Source organism: Lactuca sativa, chromosome 8 (genome assembly GCF_002870075.4).
Source record: "Lactuca sativa cultivar Salinas chromosome 8, Lsat_Salinas_v11, whole genome shotgun sequence".
NCBI classification, from domain to species: Eukaryota; Viridiplantae; Streptophyta; class Magnoliopsida; order Asterales; family Asteraceae; genus Lactuca; species Lactuca sativa.
In genome coordinates this window covers 326961927-326976724 of record NC_056630.2, presented here as the reverse complement: position 1 = coordinate 326976724, position 14798 = coordinate 326961927, and positions in this window count along the sequence as shown.

Genomic DNA, 14798 nt, shown 5'->3' with positions numbered 1-14798 from the left:
GCCCTCGTTGTCTACATTGTGTATCGACTATTTTCTTTTATGATGATTCCTACGATGGGAGGCTGGTGAAGGAATCAGAGATGAGGTGCATGATAGTGCATTAATTCCAGACTGAGAGTCAGGACTAATTTGGAACAGTTGGGGTATCCGGCGGTGTGTCGGTCTGAGGTTTCGAGATGACTAGAGGCAGTCATGTTGGGAGGATTCTGAGATTTTTGTCTGAGTTACAGGATATTTGGATTTGCTTGGTTTCCATTGAGAAGATCACGTGGTAGGTTCCAAGAGTCAAGTGTGATATACCTGGTGAAAAAGTCTATGGTGTAGATTGTTGGTATGACAATTGGTGATGGTTCGAACCCTGAATAGGGCAGAAATTGGTATTATATTGAGAGTATCAGCGATCCGTTCAAGTGTGGTTAGAGATTGGTTATGGAGATCTACGGTGCAGACACATGAGGCCTGGGTTATTGGTGGATAAGGTAAGGTGCAAGGCGAGATGATGTATGTGTGTGTGCTTAAGAAAGGATGAGTGAATCGACGACAGGTGGCTGTTGGTCAGAGAATTTACTGTGGCCAGGGATTTTTCAGGTTTGCAAATGTTGAGTTCGAGGTGGTTGGGTTACTGAGTTCAGGGTGCAATAGTTGAGATTTGCGAGTATAGGTATAGATTGTGATCTATACTCCAGGAGGGGCAGCAATTGATTTGTCATCTAATTTTAGAGTCGGTATGAGTAATTTCGTATGGGTGGTGATCAATAGAGGATGGAGCTTTGAATTTTCGTCAACGTGTTTTCAGTCGTTGACGATTCCTCTATGTTTCAATTTTTGAGATGGGAGTATTTCGAGGCTTCGAGTTGCATGAGTGGAAGATCAGTGGTTGAGGAAAGACATCGTGAGATGCTGTGATGGTGTACCGAGGTACCCGAGTATGATGTCGTAATTTTTGGTCATGTTGAGACTCGGGTTATGAGATGGTGAGTGGAGTACCGAGTGACTTTTGTTCCAGTGGAAACCCATCAGCTAATTGTTGCTAGAGTTGGACTGTATAAGGGTGTATATGTGCTGAGAAAAGTGCCTCAACTACAAGAACTTACATTAGGAGTGGTGGTGCATAAGCTGGGTGGGTGTAAGCACCTATCTATGTTGAGCTGCGGTGCATGAGTTGGTGAACTCAGTGTACAGATTACTTGATGATGAGATTATGGGGTGATAAGAGAGCAAGTGGATCCGAGTGGGAGTAATTGCTTGGGATTATTAGGAAAAACCATGGAGTGAGCCCATGGTGAGTTAGTGAGCGAGAGAGTGTCGTGATACTACGAAAAGCCGTAGTATTCACTGGATAGATAGAGAGTGGTGTGATACTACAGGGAGCCTTAGTACTCACTAGTCGGCGAGAGAGTGTTGTGGTACTGTGGGGGTATTCACTAGTTAGCGAAAGAGTTTTGTGATATTGTGGGGAGCTGTAGCATTCACTAGTCAGTGAGAGGATGTCGTAAGTCTGCGGGGAGCCATAGAATTCATGAATCAATAAAGGAGCGTCTTAAGACTACAAGGGGAACCATAGCACTCAGTAGTCAATAAGAGTGAATAATGTTCTGCGGGGAGCTGTAGTATTCACTAGTTAAAGTATAATGCCGAGGAGTTCTTAGGCTTGGGTAGCCTTACCACTTGAGTGTTCGGGAACCTGGTTTCCGGACCCGGGGCAAGACTGAGGTCTCCGTGACGGTTGGGAATTGTTATATCCCGGGTTGAGGAGGGATTATCGTAATCGGAAGGAATTGGAGAGATGGTGTGTGCATAAATTTGCGAATCGCGGGTATGGGTTGAGTATCAGATTGGAAATGAGTGGTTCCAATTCTGCTGTTGAATCAGACTCCCAAGTTGAGTTTGGGACAATTCGTGTATTGAGTAGGCGAGATGAGGTTCTGGATTCGTAGATGGGTTTCATTTTGACGGGGATTGATATCCATATGATGTCTTAGACCGGGTGGGTCAGTTCGTTGGTATGGGAAGAACCGTAAGACGCATGGAACTAGTGAGTAGTAGACGACAGAGGTTGGAGGTAAGACGACTTCAGTTGAGATTGTAGTATTCTCTTGGGATAAAGCAAACTTCGTGAATTGTGTATCACAATGGGCCGAGATAGTTATTGTGAGAAGGAAGCCAGTGAGGCGTTTTTTGGTATGCAATGGGTAACCTTTGGAGGTTCAACTATTAGGTCGGGAGTTGACATGGTGCTAAATGTTGAAGGGGATATTTTAAAGGAAGTTGGGGCTTATGTCTATATATGTCAGAAGATACTTCCAAGCGAGCATGATCATTTTCTTGTGTCTGAGGACATATTTTTTAGGTTCATTCTTTCAGATGAGTTCTGATAGTTGTTCGGGCGGTGGATCCCTGGTGGGATGTGACCTTTCCGTTCCCTTTGAGTTACGACTGGGATCGATTAGAGAATCAGAATTCGTAGAGTGTTCTTAGAGTCTGTTATTCGATTGGCGATTAACATGATGATATTTTGTGAGGGTGGTCTGGTAGGATATAGACCAATAGAGTATTCAAGCTCTGGAGAGACAGATCGAGTACCACAACGGCAGAAGGGTTTATCCTTCTTCGGGGTCGGGAGTTCCTGTTGGATTCAGGTGTCTTTGGAAGAGATTGTTATATGATATGAGGTCCTTTTGGTGGTTCTTCTTGAGTTATTGGATTCGATCTATGTGTTGATAAGGAGCGATTTCGAGGGCGAAATCTAATTCCAGTGGGGGAGAATTGTAACATCCTGTTTCGGATCGTCTGTGATTAGGGTTCGTGGGCTGCAACCCAGGCATGAGGAAGCCTCAGGGCTGCGACATGTTGGTAGAAGCAAAGGGATTCTTCTCCCCTTTCCGTGGATATGAAGTTCATTGGAAATAGAGTTATATCGAGGAATCTATGGAAGTTTGAAGATTTGTCAAGATAGGTACCTTATTTGAGAAAGGTGGCAGCTGAGTACGATGGGCATACATGTGAGTATGCCTTGCGCACTCATGTGTGTAACTTTTAAGCGGAGCCACCTATTACGTTGGGCATACCAGAGGGTACGCTGGGCGTACTATGCATAGAGTGAAAACCTAAATGAGGGGGTGTCCCTATGTAAAGAATAAGATGGCCTCATTCCTAGCTACCATCCTCAGACAATCAACCCTCTCAAACCCTAATCCTCATTCTTGAGCTTGTGTGTGTCCATTTGAGAGCATTTAAGTGATTTTGTGTGTTATTGGAGTGAAGAAGGAGCTTTGAAGAAGAAGGTGATGGGTTTTGAGCAAAACATCAATCATATGGTGTACATGCAAACCCTAAAGCTTTGGATCTAGTTTGTCTAACGAATATGCAATAATCATCCAAAGCTCATAAACCCTAGATCTAGCATACAATAATCGAATTAAAATATGAATTAGGGTTTAGATCTTACCTTGATTGTTATGTAGCAATAACAATCACAAATCTCCTTGATCTTGACTCTTGAAAGCTTAGTGCCTCAAATATTACACCTCTAATTAAATCAGAAACACCTTGTGCAACAAAATGACTTAGGAGAGGGAGGGAGGAGGCACCAAAATGTCCCATATACTCGAAGGAATGCTTAACCACGTTTTTGGGAGCCTTAGGGGTCCTTTTATACTTGTGTGGGCTTCTAGGGTTTTAGGTGAAACCCTAATTCTCTGCTTAGCCCTTAAGCAACCCATGGAACCTTTCTAGAAGGCCCTTGGACGAAAAACATATGGGCTTCCCATGGATTTCGTCCAATGCCCTTTCCATTAGGAATCCATAACCCACAATACAATTATCTTATAATTACAATATTAGCCCCCCCCCCCCCCCCCGACCCCGCAAAGTTTAATTAATCTCCTTTAGCCACGCAATTAATTCTTATTAATTCTTGACCAATATTAATTAAATAATATGATTTCTCTTTTAATATATTATTCATATGATATATTAATAAATCATAATTAATCCTCTTTGTCCTTAATGCATCCTATCAGTTGCTATGGTGAAGGCAACCCAAAAGGACCATGCTCACACTCGGGTCAAGTACTTACCAAAATAGTTATGGGCTTAGACACCTAATCCAATAGTCACCCACTTGGATGAGTCTAATAACTATATCGCGTATGACTTTGGAACTTGATCAACAATCATAGCTTTCAAAAGCCGTTGTCGAACTCTAATCATATCAGAAACGTGTCCTTTAGACAAGGGATCATATATTCCTCCATTCTAGATATCGTATGAACTGAGACATGGATTTTAATCATACTATCTGTTCATCTGTTGTTTCCTGATTTCCGATTTATGACAACTGATATTAAACTACAAATGAACACATCAACTCAGTCTCGACTTGACCAAGAGCTTAGGGTGTCATTACTAAATCGTCAAGGGGCCCACATATATCGCTTTTAAACCACTTTAGGTAAAAGGGACAAATAAAATTTGACTCAATGCTCGCTTGTGCCTACTCGTCAAATCATACACAACAATATGTTTTATAACACCAAGTTACTGGTGCATTTACATATTATCAATGTGCAACCGACTTGTTGTAACATCCCAAGTCAGAATCAAGAGTTCAGGGGGTAAAGTGTAAGTTTGGAAAAGAGGAACTCGGCGAGTAGGAGCTGGAACTCATCGAGTTTAAACGTGTGTCGGGCACATGTTAAGTGACCGGACTCGCTGAGTCGGTGGCTGGACTCGATGAGTCCATGTTGGAATGAGAAACCCTAATCCCAGGGTTTGCACCCTATTTAAAGAGCCTTATGTTTTCCCTTCAGCCTCTTTGCTGCCCATTTGAGATTCAGAAAACCCTAATTCGTGAGGAACCCCTTTGTGAGTGAATTAGAGCTTGGAGGAGGATCTTTGGTATTGAAGCTTGAAGGTTTGGAGGCTTGTATCAGGAAGCTTGGAGAGATCAGAAACCTACAGTTGGTTGGGCTCATTTCAAGGGTAAGGAATCATTTCCTTAAGCTACTTCTTCATGGATTCATGTATGGTGATTGATATGAGAACTAATTCGAGTTAGAAGCTTGGATCTGAGGATGCTACTTCAGATCTAAACTTGTGATGGTCCTATATGTCATAAAGTTCCTGTTTAAGAGTTATTGGTGAAGCCCTTTTGTCTTTAGCCTTAGCCCTAGAGTGTTTTGAGCTTATATCTCCTTGGTTTCACGTAAAGATTGCAACTTTACGTGAGGGATAGGCTGTAGAAGAGTGGATCTATAGATTTGAGTCCTTGCATGGCTTGAAAAGCCTCTCTATGGAATGAGAACTGGAGAGACTCAGCGAGTCACATGGGTGAACTCAACGAGTAGTATGAATTTGTGCATGAACTCGACGAGTTGGAAGAACTACTCGGCGAGTCTGTTGAATATTGCCTTAGACTCGGCGAGTCTGTTCTTGGACTTGGCGAGTCTGGTCGTGGAGTCCTAACCTTTTCTGGTTGAACGGTGAATCGGTGAGTTGAGGGATGACTCGGTGAGTTGAGCATGAAGGGATTCAGAGTTGTTGGACTCGACGAGTCTTGGGGTGACTCGGCGAGTTGAGATGCGTCATGAGAGTTTTCAGAGCATAGGGACTCGATGAGTCAGTGGGTTGACTCGGTGAGTAGAGTCAGTCAGGAAGGTTGACTTTGATTGAGGACTTTGACTTTGACCAAGAGTTGACCAGTTTACTTCCAAGGGTATTTTGGTAATTATTGGTATTTATGGAGTTCAGTCATTTGGTATTGATCAGCGGTGGAGTTCGTGTCGGAGGTTGGAGTAGCGTGATCTTATCTCTCCAGTCAGCAGTTGTGAGGTGAGTTATCCTCACTATATCGACAGGGTCTAAGGCACCAAGGCCGACCCTTTATCGGATGGGTATCTGGGTAGTTGTTGGTTATGTTATTGCTTTTCTATGTCTGCATCCTGGTAGTTAGGATGGTATATGTTAGAGACCTGGTTAAGGTCGGAATCCTGGTATATAAGATGATACTATGTTAGTGACCAGTTAGGTTAGTATCCTGGTTAGAGTGTGCTATGTATGTGATCTGCTAGATCAGTTGATTAGTGATGAATTTCTATATGATTATATGTTTATGTGCATGGTTGGGTTGAGGCGGGTCCTGCTTTGTGCTGTAGGCCAACATACCCAGAGCGGACCGGATATTCCAAAGGACCAGCGAGTGGTCCTGATAGGCTGTAGGCCCCACGAGGGCGGACCAGACGTGCCGAGGCTCAAAGAGTGGACCAGGCCGACTGAAGGCCCGGTGCGGGTGGACCAGTCATACTGCAGACTCAGAGAGTGGACTAGGTGGGTTGAAGGCCCGGTGCAGGCGGACCAACCACACTACAGACTCGATGTATTTGGCTAGACTCGGAGGGTGGACCAGGTGGACTGAAGGCACGGTGCGGCGGACCAGTCACACAGTAGACCCGAAGTGCATGGCTATTCTGTTTATGATATGATATGTTATGTGTATGGAATATGTGGTTGGTATTTTGGGGGTAACTCACTAAGCTTTCGGGCTTACAATTTTCAGTGTATTGTTTCAGGTATTTGAGGAGATCGTGGAAAGGCGAAGGTGTGATCGTACCGCTCCTCATGTTTTATGTATTTATGATGTGGTTCTGGATAATACTCTGATAATAAATGAATTGAAAACCTTTTTGTAATGAATTAATGAATATGGGTTGTTTTTGAAAACTTTAAATTGGTTGGAAAATTTTGGATGTTACACTTATAGAATACAACTCACACGTCTTGCTTTCAAGAATATAAGATATTATCGTCTCACCAATCACTTGTGATAATATCCATGAAGCGATCTAAGTGAGCGTTGGTTTAATCCAATACTCTAATCTTATAGGAGCACTCATGAACCCTGCAACAAACTTTTGCTATGTCTAAAACACTTTAGACAATCAATAGTCAGATTCATGATAATCTTCTTTCATACCTACTTCCAAAGCATGATCGACTGTGGATGGTTTGAATAATGTTATTATTCGGGAAATCAAAACATGCAAAGTGAAACACAAGAATAATACTAATCCCATATGGCCCCAAACTTTTGAGTACAAATAAGACGCCTTTATTTAATCACCATATTAATTACTCATTATTCATTTTTTCGGGTAATCAACTTATTAGTTTAATTATAACAACAGTTGTCCCATGCACCAAGCATGCACACTCTGTTTGTCTATGGTCCATACTTTGTGAAATAGATCAATTGAAATAATTTCCAATGATGCTCATTTCACAATCCCTAATCCTTATCATTAGTGTAAGAACACAAAATTCTCGCCACTACTAGAACATGTTAGATTGTAACATTTTATGCAATGAACCGTTTCTAATCTTATTGCACAAAAGTCACCAAGACTTTGCCAATGAAATTACAAAGTTCTCTATTGGCGATTGTTACAAGACAATTCCATAGATGTTAGGTCTCACATTCAAAGTACATTCCTTTGAACATCCCTCTTGCATAAAAGTTTCTAATCTAGACATAGATTCTCGATATCCAACTCCCAATATGGAAACATTTCCATATTTTCCATACGACAACTCATTATTAATAGTATCATGTCTAATAATAATGCCATTATGGTCCATTCGTTACTATACTTCCAACTGCCCACAAGTGACCAATCTTTGGTGAACCTTAGATTATACTTGACAGTGGTTTAATTATTTTAGTCAAATCCGGTTCTACTCCCTTTTCCCTCTTAATGCCCTAGGCATTTGGAAAATTTTAGAACGGTCGAATATTATAGCATATGCAATCGATCATATACCCGAAGTGTACGGGACACGATTCATAATGAAAAACATGATACTTTACCAGTTCCTTGCTATGATATTGCCATATATAGAATCCTTTTAAGTTGAATCTTTTCAGCATAACGTCCATATATGTCTTTTGACTAAATTTGATTAAAATTTCTCGATCCAAGCTTTTAGATTTCGAAACAAAGTATAATATTCTCTCTCCCTTAATTATAACAAAACAACTATTCAAGCTTTGCAAATTGAAACTTTGTTTTCTATAATTTATATTTCTAACTTGCAATACTTAAAATAATAATCATGCTCCCACTAACATGATAATTATCTCCATACCAGCATAACATTTATGCTCCCACTAGCTTTGACACGTATTCAGAAAACATTTGGACTTCTAGAAACCAATACTTATTGACTTCCAAAGTTCATATTTCTAATACGATATGCTTCGACAAGCCTTTATCTAAGCTTCTCAACCTCATACACCTTTCCTTAGATAGTTTAGATGTGTGTCTAAACAATTTCAACACTTATAGCAATAAGTCTTTAATGTTTAAACTAATTGCCAAATCTCACAATTCGAACTATGAAGAGGGATGTCGTAATCATAATCGAAATTTGAGAGCGCAAATATCACAATTGCTATCTCCTTAAAATCTCTCCTAGTGAAAGCGTTTCCTCACAATCATTTTCATGATGGAGAGAAACCTTATGAAACTTAGATTTTATGGCGTATGTGCTCCTATCCATGAGTGTGTTAGAACTTCTTAAGATGTATCACTCAAGACAGAATCTTCGAGTATGACTCTAAGACTTGATTTTGGAACGAAGTATGACTCATCCTTTTTTTTATTTAACCATTTCAACAATTTTCGATTCCTCTTCTTAGCCATACTACTGCACTAAGGCGTCCTTAAAGGATTAATTGTGATATGGTTTCATAATCAACAAGACGATCATAAAATATGATACTAAAGTACTCTCCCATCTTTTCAGATTAGAGAAACTTTTATCTTTCTGCCATTCAATGAAACTTTTCAATGATTCAGAATTACACTTAATCTTGTAAGCATAACCACATTTACTAGACTTTTAGTAAATCATGACGAATAATCTTGTTGTAATTTGTGGTGGACCTGACCAGTGCACAACATTGTGTGCTAGTTCTCCTAGTCCTTCACTTGATTCTTTGTCAAGGAATTCGTCTTAATTTTCAAATATAAAGGTTCTCATTCATCATACAATACAAGTTGTATGATTCCAAGTTTTTGTCAAATTGAAACTTGGGCGACAAGAATCTTTCTTTAATTGGTAAATTCTCAACATTACCACAAATAACATGACAAGAATCACATCCATTTCAATATTGCTAAAAATAGAAATACATAAACATCAATTTTCACATATGCCATTGCATGGAAATATATAAATAAGATAAAAACAAATTTATTTTATTTATAAAAGGTGCTGAAAATTTTGTCCTTACAATTCAATTCAAATGAAAACTATGCTATTACATATTCCTAAGCAATCTATCATAACTCTCTAAGTAGTAGCTCTAGAATCCGATCTTTGAATCCATGCGATCGTAATCCATTTCTTCACGATCAGACTCAACTCGATCTTCCATTAATCATCCTTTCTTTTCTTTGATCCTACAAAACACCAAATGTAATCTTAGCACATCATGTATTTAGAATTTAAAATAGAAAACTTAATAGAGTTAGATAGTGGATTTTACCTGAAGAAGAGTCATACATATTGACTCTCCCATCTCTTAGATCTATCAGGTAGTCACGACAGCTTCGTACCCAATGCCCCATCTTTTGGCAGTAGAAGCATATGGATTCTTCTGGAATGGTACACGGGACTATCTCACACTCGGCCTTTCTCTTGCGTAGAGAAAACTTTTCTGGACTTCCAATGTTGTCATTGCCCATAGAAGATTGGGACATTGATTTACCAGACAAATTTTCTTGACCAATGCGCCAAATCTTCTCTGTTTCAGTAAGAATAAGCAAATAAGTCAAATGAATGAGGGTCATGTTGTGTTACATCATATAGTAGTCTCTAATGAACTCACTATATGATTCAGGAAGTAACTGAAGAACTGTCACACCCCCGAACCAGATGGCGGAAACATCCGGGGGCTTGAGCGTGACTTCATTGTTGTAGTATCATTACAAAGTATATAATTGAAACATAACATCATCATCATCACACATGTAATATAACAACATTCATAGTTTACATTGAGTATTGTAATTGAATATTACATGATAAATAGTTAAAGTATTATGAGACAAAATATAACTTAAACAACCACTAGTTTGTTCAGCTCAACATGCTTCAACAGTTTCCTGAGAATACAAGTTAATTTAAAAAGTTCAACATAAAAATGTTGGTGAGTTCATAAGCATGTTTGTGAAAATGATTTGTATAACTTTGAAACCACCAGAAAATCCTATATTTTCCGAAAACGGTTTGGTATGCTTGTGTCAGATCTTAGGTTAATGCATGTATATTATTGTTTATTAGAATAAAAAGGGTAAAGAGAATGTAAAGAGAATGTCTCCAGACAACCCGCTGTTGTCTGTAAAAGAGAATACTGCCATACCAACCCCTGAGGTTGAGTACCAGTGAGAATGTAAAGAGAATGCCTTCGGACAAGCCGATGTTATCCGTAAAAAAAATGTTGCCATACCAACCCCCGAGGTTGAGTACCAGTGAGAGTATTTTCCCGTAAATTTATATCGTTAATTCCTCTAAGTAAGCCGTCATAACCATACTAAATAATGACAATTTTGCCTGTCTTGGCATTGTTGGACGCCAACGGAAAAATAGAATAAGGTTTTTGTCACCCTAGACTACTTTAGTCTAACTGTAGCGAACAGCTTAGGTGTGGGGCGTCATCCCCGTATAGATCTATACACAAATCCTCGCTCTCCCTCCAAGAGACTCTGGTTATTAATACAGGCTACGATCATACACTTAATAGGTGTCAACCAATAAAACTCACTAGATCCTTAATCGAATTACGCGAAGAAAAAGTATAAACTCATTCCAGGCCCAATGAACCATGTAAGTGAACCTCTAAGGCATCACTAAACATGTTAGTCATTTCAAGGCCCAATTGGAATGAGATTATATAACATGGGCCTGAAATATATATGAAAGGACAACTAAGGCCCATTTCATATGTAAGGTATTTACAGGCCCAAATAGCACACAATAGTATCCAAGGTCCGTCACACATGTTAATGGGTCAATAAGGCCTAATAAACATATAAATAGTATACAAGACCTATCAAACATATAAATGGGCCACTAAGGCCCAATAACCTAGAAAATGATCAAATAAATCCATTTGTTTGTTTATCGTTGGTTTTGGTTCAAGTATTCACTAAATTAGCATAAAAGCCCACTTTTTGTAAAAATGATGTTTTTGGCCTAATAAACCAAAAATTTACAAATAAGGCCCAAATTTTGTAAGAATAACACTTTAGTCTCCATTTTGTTCAAAACTTGTGTTGATGACTAGTTTGTGGTAAAAGTAACATTTTAAACCCATTTTTGTCAAAAATATCATTTTTGACTTGATTTTTGTGAAAACACACATTTTTCTGGTTTTGGGCTTTTCTGACCTAGTTGTTGGATCCGTAAATTCTGGAAGTTTGTTAAATTTGTTTACTTTGTACAAAAATTTTCACATAATTTTTAATGTCTTCTAACAAGTGTGAAATTTCTCTCCTTCACAGGCTGGTCCGAAATTACTTCAAATCTGATAGGCAGTTTTGTAAAATTCACCAAAAATTGTAGAAAAATCGTATGAAAACGTGAGAGTAGTCATTTTAAAGATATAAACCTGAAGTGTTTTTTCATGTAAAATAGTTTTGAAAAATATGATCATTTATGTGGTCAAAATAGTTCGAGATTAGACCAAAATGTTTATGTGAAGAGCTGATTTTTGAGTTTAGTTTATAGATCTTGGAACACAACACTCATTTTTACTATTTTAAGTGTATAAATCCCACATCTACTAGTTTACATTTATTATATGTGATAACACATACTTTTCTCAAGGTTTTCATGTAGATCCAAGTGATAAACTTAATATGCTTAACATATTTTTAGATTTCTGAAGCAAATAACACATAACCACCAAATAAATCATGAAAAACACACATATTCATGCATACACACATAGAAATACACAAAACAACTTGCATTCTCCCCCAAAACAAAGTAAAAATAAAAAATAAGGGGTATGAACTCACATTACTTTGATGTTTTTGGTTCTCGGTGATAAATTGATTAGATCTCGGCCCTAGGAAGCTTCTTGAGGAGGATTTCGAACTTAGATGGTTCTAGGGAGTTAGAACATGGAATGATGCTATGTACGGAAGAATTTTTAGCATTAAAATGGAAGGTAACAACTAGTAGGAGATGGAAACTCACGAAAATTTTAAGGAGAAAGGGAGAGTTCTTGAGATGATTTTGAGAGTGTTTGAAGGAAAAATTGAAGATGTATGTGTTTGGGATTGATCTTGGCCGATAATAAGAGAAGAGAGAGAGACGGTTTTTGAAGTGATGGTTTCATGGAGAACCACCATGCAAAAATGATGTGTCAAGTGCAAGTTATTTCCTCTTTTTTTTCTTTTTATCTAATTAGTATAATGGGCCAAGAATTTGGGCTTAAGAGAAAGGAATTGAGGGAATTTGGGCCTTCTCTTAACTTGATTGAATTTATGAAGCCCAATAATAGATTTTCGGCCTATTGGGACCTTAAGAAGGTTCACGGCCCAAAATGGTAAAAGGAAACGGAGTTTATGGCCCAACTTGGCCCAATAGGGATAACATGAATTATTTTAGGTCCACATGGCCCAATATGTTAAGTTTTATGAATGTGGGTCCATTTAGACCCCAATTAGGATTTTTACGCCTATAGTAGTCAAGTTGAAGATTTATTGGTCCATCAGGCCCAATAAAAGAATCCTAGTCCATAATGAACTTGATCCGGGATTTCTAGGGTTTTTAATCCATTTGACAAGAACCTAGTCAACAGCCAACTTCCTTGAGACATCGACACCCAACGTTCCCAATCTATAAATATGCAACTTCATATCCAAGACATGTGTGACATCCCCTAATTTCTCGGCCAGAAAAGACCGATTTAATTTATGCTTTTTAAAATCAAATCAGAGAAATCTTTATAAAAGATGTCGCGGAACTGGTCCCCAAAACAAAATATGATAAAAGTTTGTCAAAACCTTTCTTTAAGAAATATATCATTTTCTTTTATATCAAAACCTCGGGATGTCATGTTCCGATACAGATCAAAAGCATAAACAAGACATTATAAGCCTTACGACAGTTATTTGTAATTACTGGCCTATAATCCAAAATTCACTCATCATCATCATCCGACTATGCTTGGGGTCCTCTAACTATAACATAAACAGCTGAGTGGGTCAGGCTTAGAAGCCTGGTGAGCATATAGGGTTTTCATCCCACAACACATAAATTTATTATGTTTAAACATCAATCAATCAACCGAATTACCCCAAACCCCATTATTTTATTTATTTCTTCAGGGTTTACCCTAAGAATCAACTATCACTCCTTCCTAAGGATTCATCCTAAGGAATAGACACAAAGTCACCTCGTGACCGAGGTTTATACAACGAGCACTAAATCCATAGCTGCCAAGGTTTATTCAACATGTGCTAAGTCCATAGCTCTCATTTATCGACAATATTATTTACAGGTATTCTCTCCTGCAATACATGTCAATGGGTTTTTTACAGTACAACAAATGAACATATAGTTCATTACACCTACAGGTTGCGGGCCTGCTAGTGTTCCATAGACTGTCTAGAATAAATCTTCAACTTGACTACTGTAGGCGTAAAAATCCTAATTGGGGTCCATTACTCTACTGAATGACGGGGGCCAACATTTTGGGTAAGTGATTCTCTCAAATTTCACCACTCACCATCAACTCATGATCAATATTATTGATCATCTCCTTTATCCAACTCACATTTCATCATACCCACTATTTCATCTACCCATGTTTTACACAACATTTCTCATAGATAAAAATACATATATAGTTTAAATTATTAAAAAACATGTATAAATCATTCCTTCAGCACCCATCTCAAATAAACATAGAATATATATATATATATATATATATATATATATATATATATATATATATATATATATATATATATATATTCACGTAACACGTATTTTATGTAAAATACTTCATATCTATATGTAAGGTGAAAGTAACTACACACTCACATGATTTAACGATAACCGGAGAGCACTTCGTTGCTTAAAACGATCGTTTATAATAAAACCGGGAGTTTTATTGAGAAACCGGGCTCTGTGAGGGTCGGGCTTCGAAACCAAAAAGGTAAATTTTTTGGGCTTCTCGGGCACTTCGTGGAGTATTCCGAGGCTTACAATCGATATCGGGGCTTTAGGGAATGTTAAGATGAAGAAAATATGGAAAAAGGGGTTAAAAGTGGCAAAACTCCAAAACTAACCGAGAAGGCTCGCATACCCCTTCTATTTATAGGGTCCGAAGTCGGCTTGGGAGGTGGGGTCCGCAGGTTCTCGCTCATGGGCTGCGCGTGCGAGGGCCTCACTGGAGGCTTCTGATTGGACCGCGGTCTACTGGTCCGCATGCGAGGTTCGAAGGCTAGGTGGTACGAGGCTCGGTCCACCTGCAAGCTTCAGATTGGGCCTCCCTTCGGTTGAATGAGAAGAGGACACGGGGCAGTCTCGCATGCGAGGTGACTCATCAGAATTTCGGACACGTGGCACATGCGAGGCGAGGACACGTGGCAAAAGCGTGACTATGTGAATTTTCTCGATTTTTGTGCAAAAACTTCTAAAATAAATAACTTTCGCATACGAGCTCCGATTTTGACGTTCTTTATATGCACACGTATCTAAAATTATGCTCTACAACT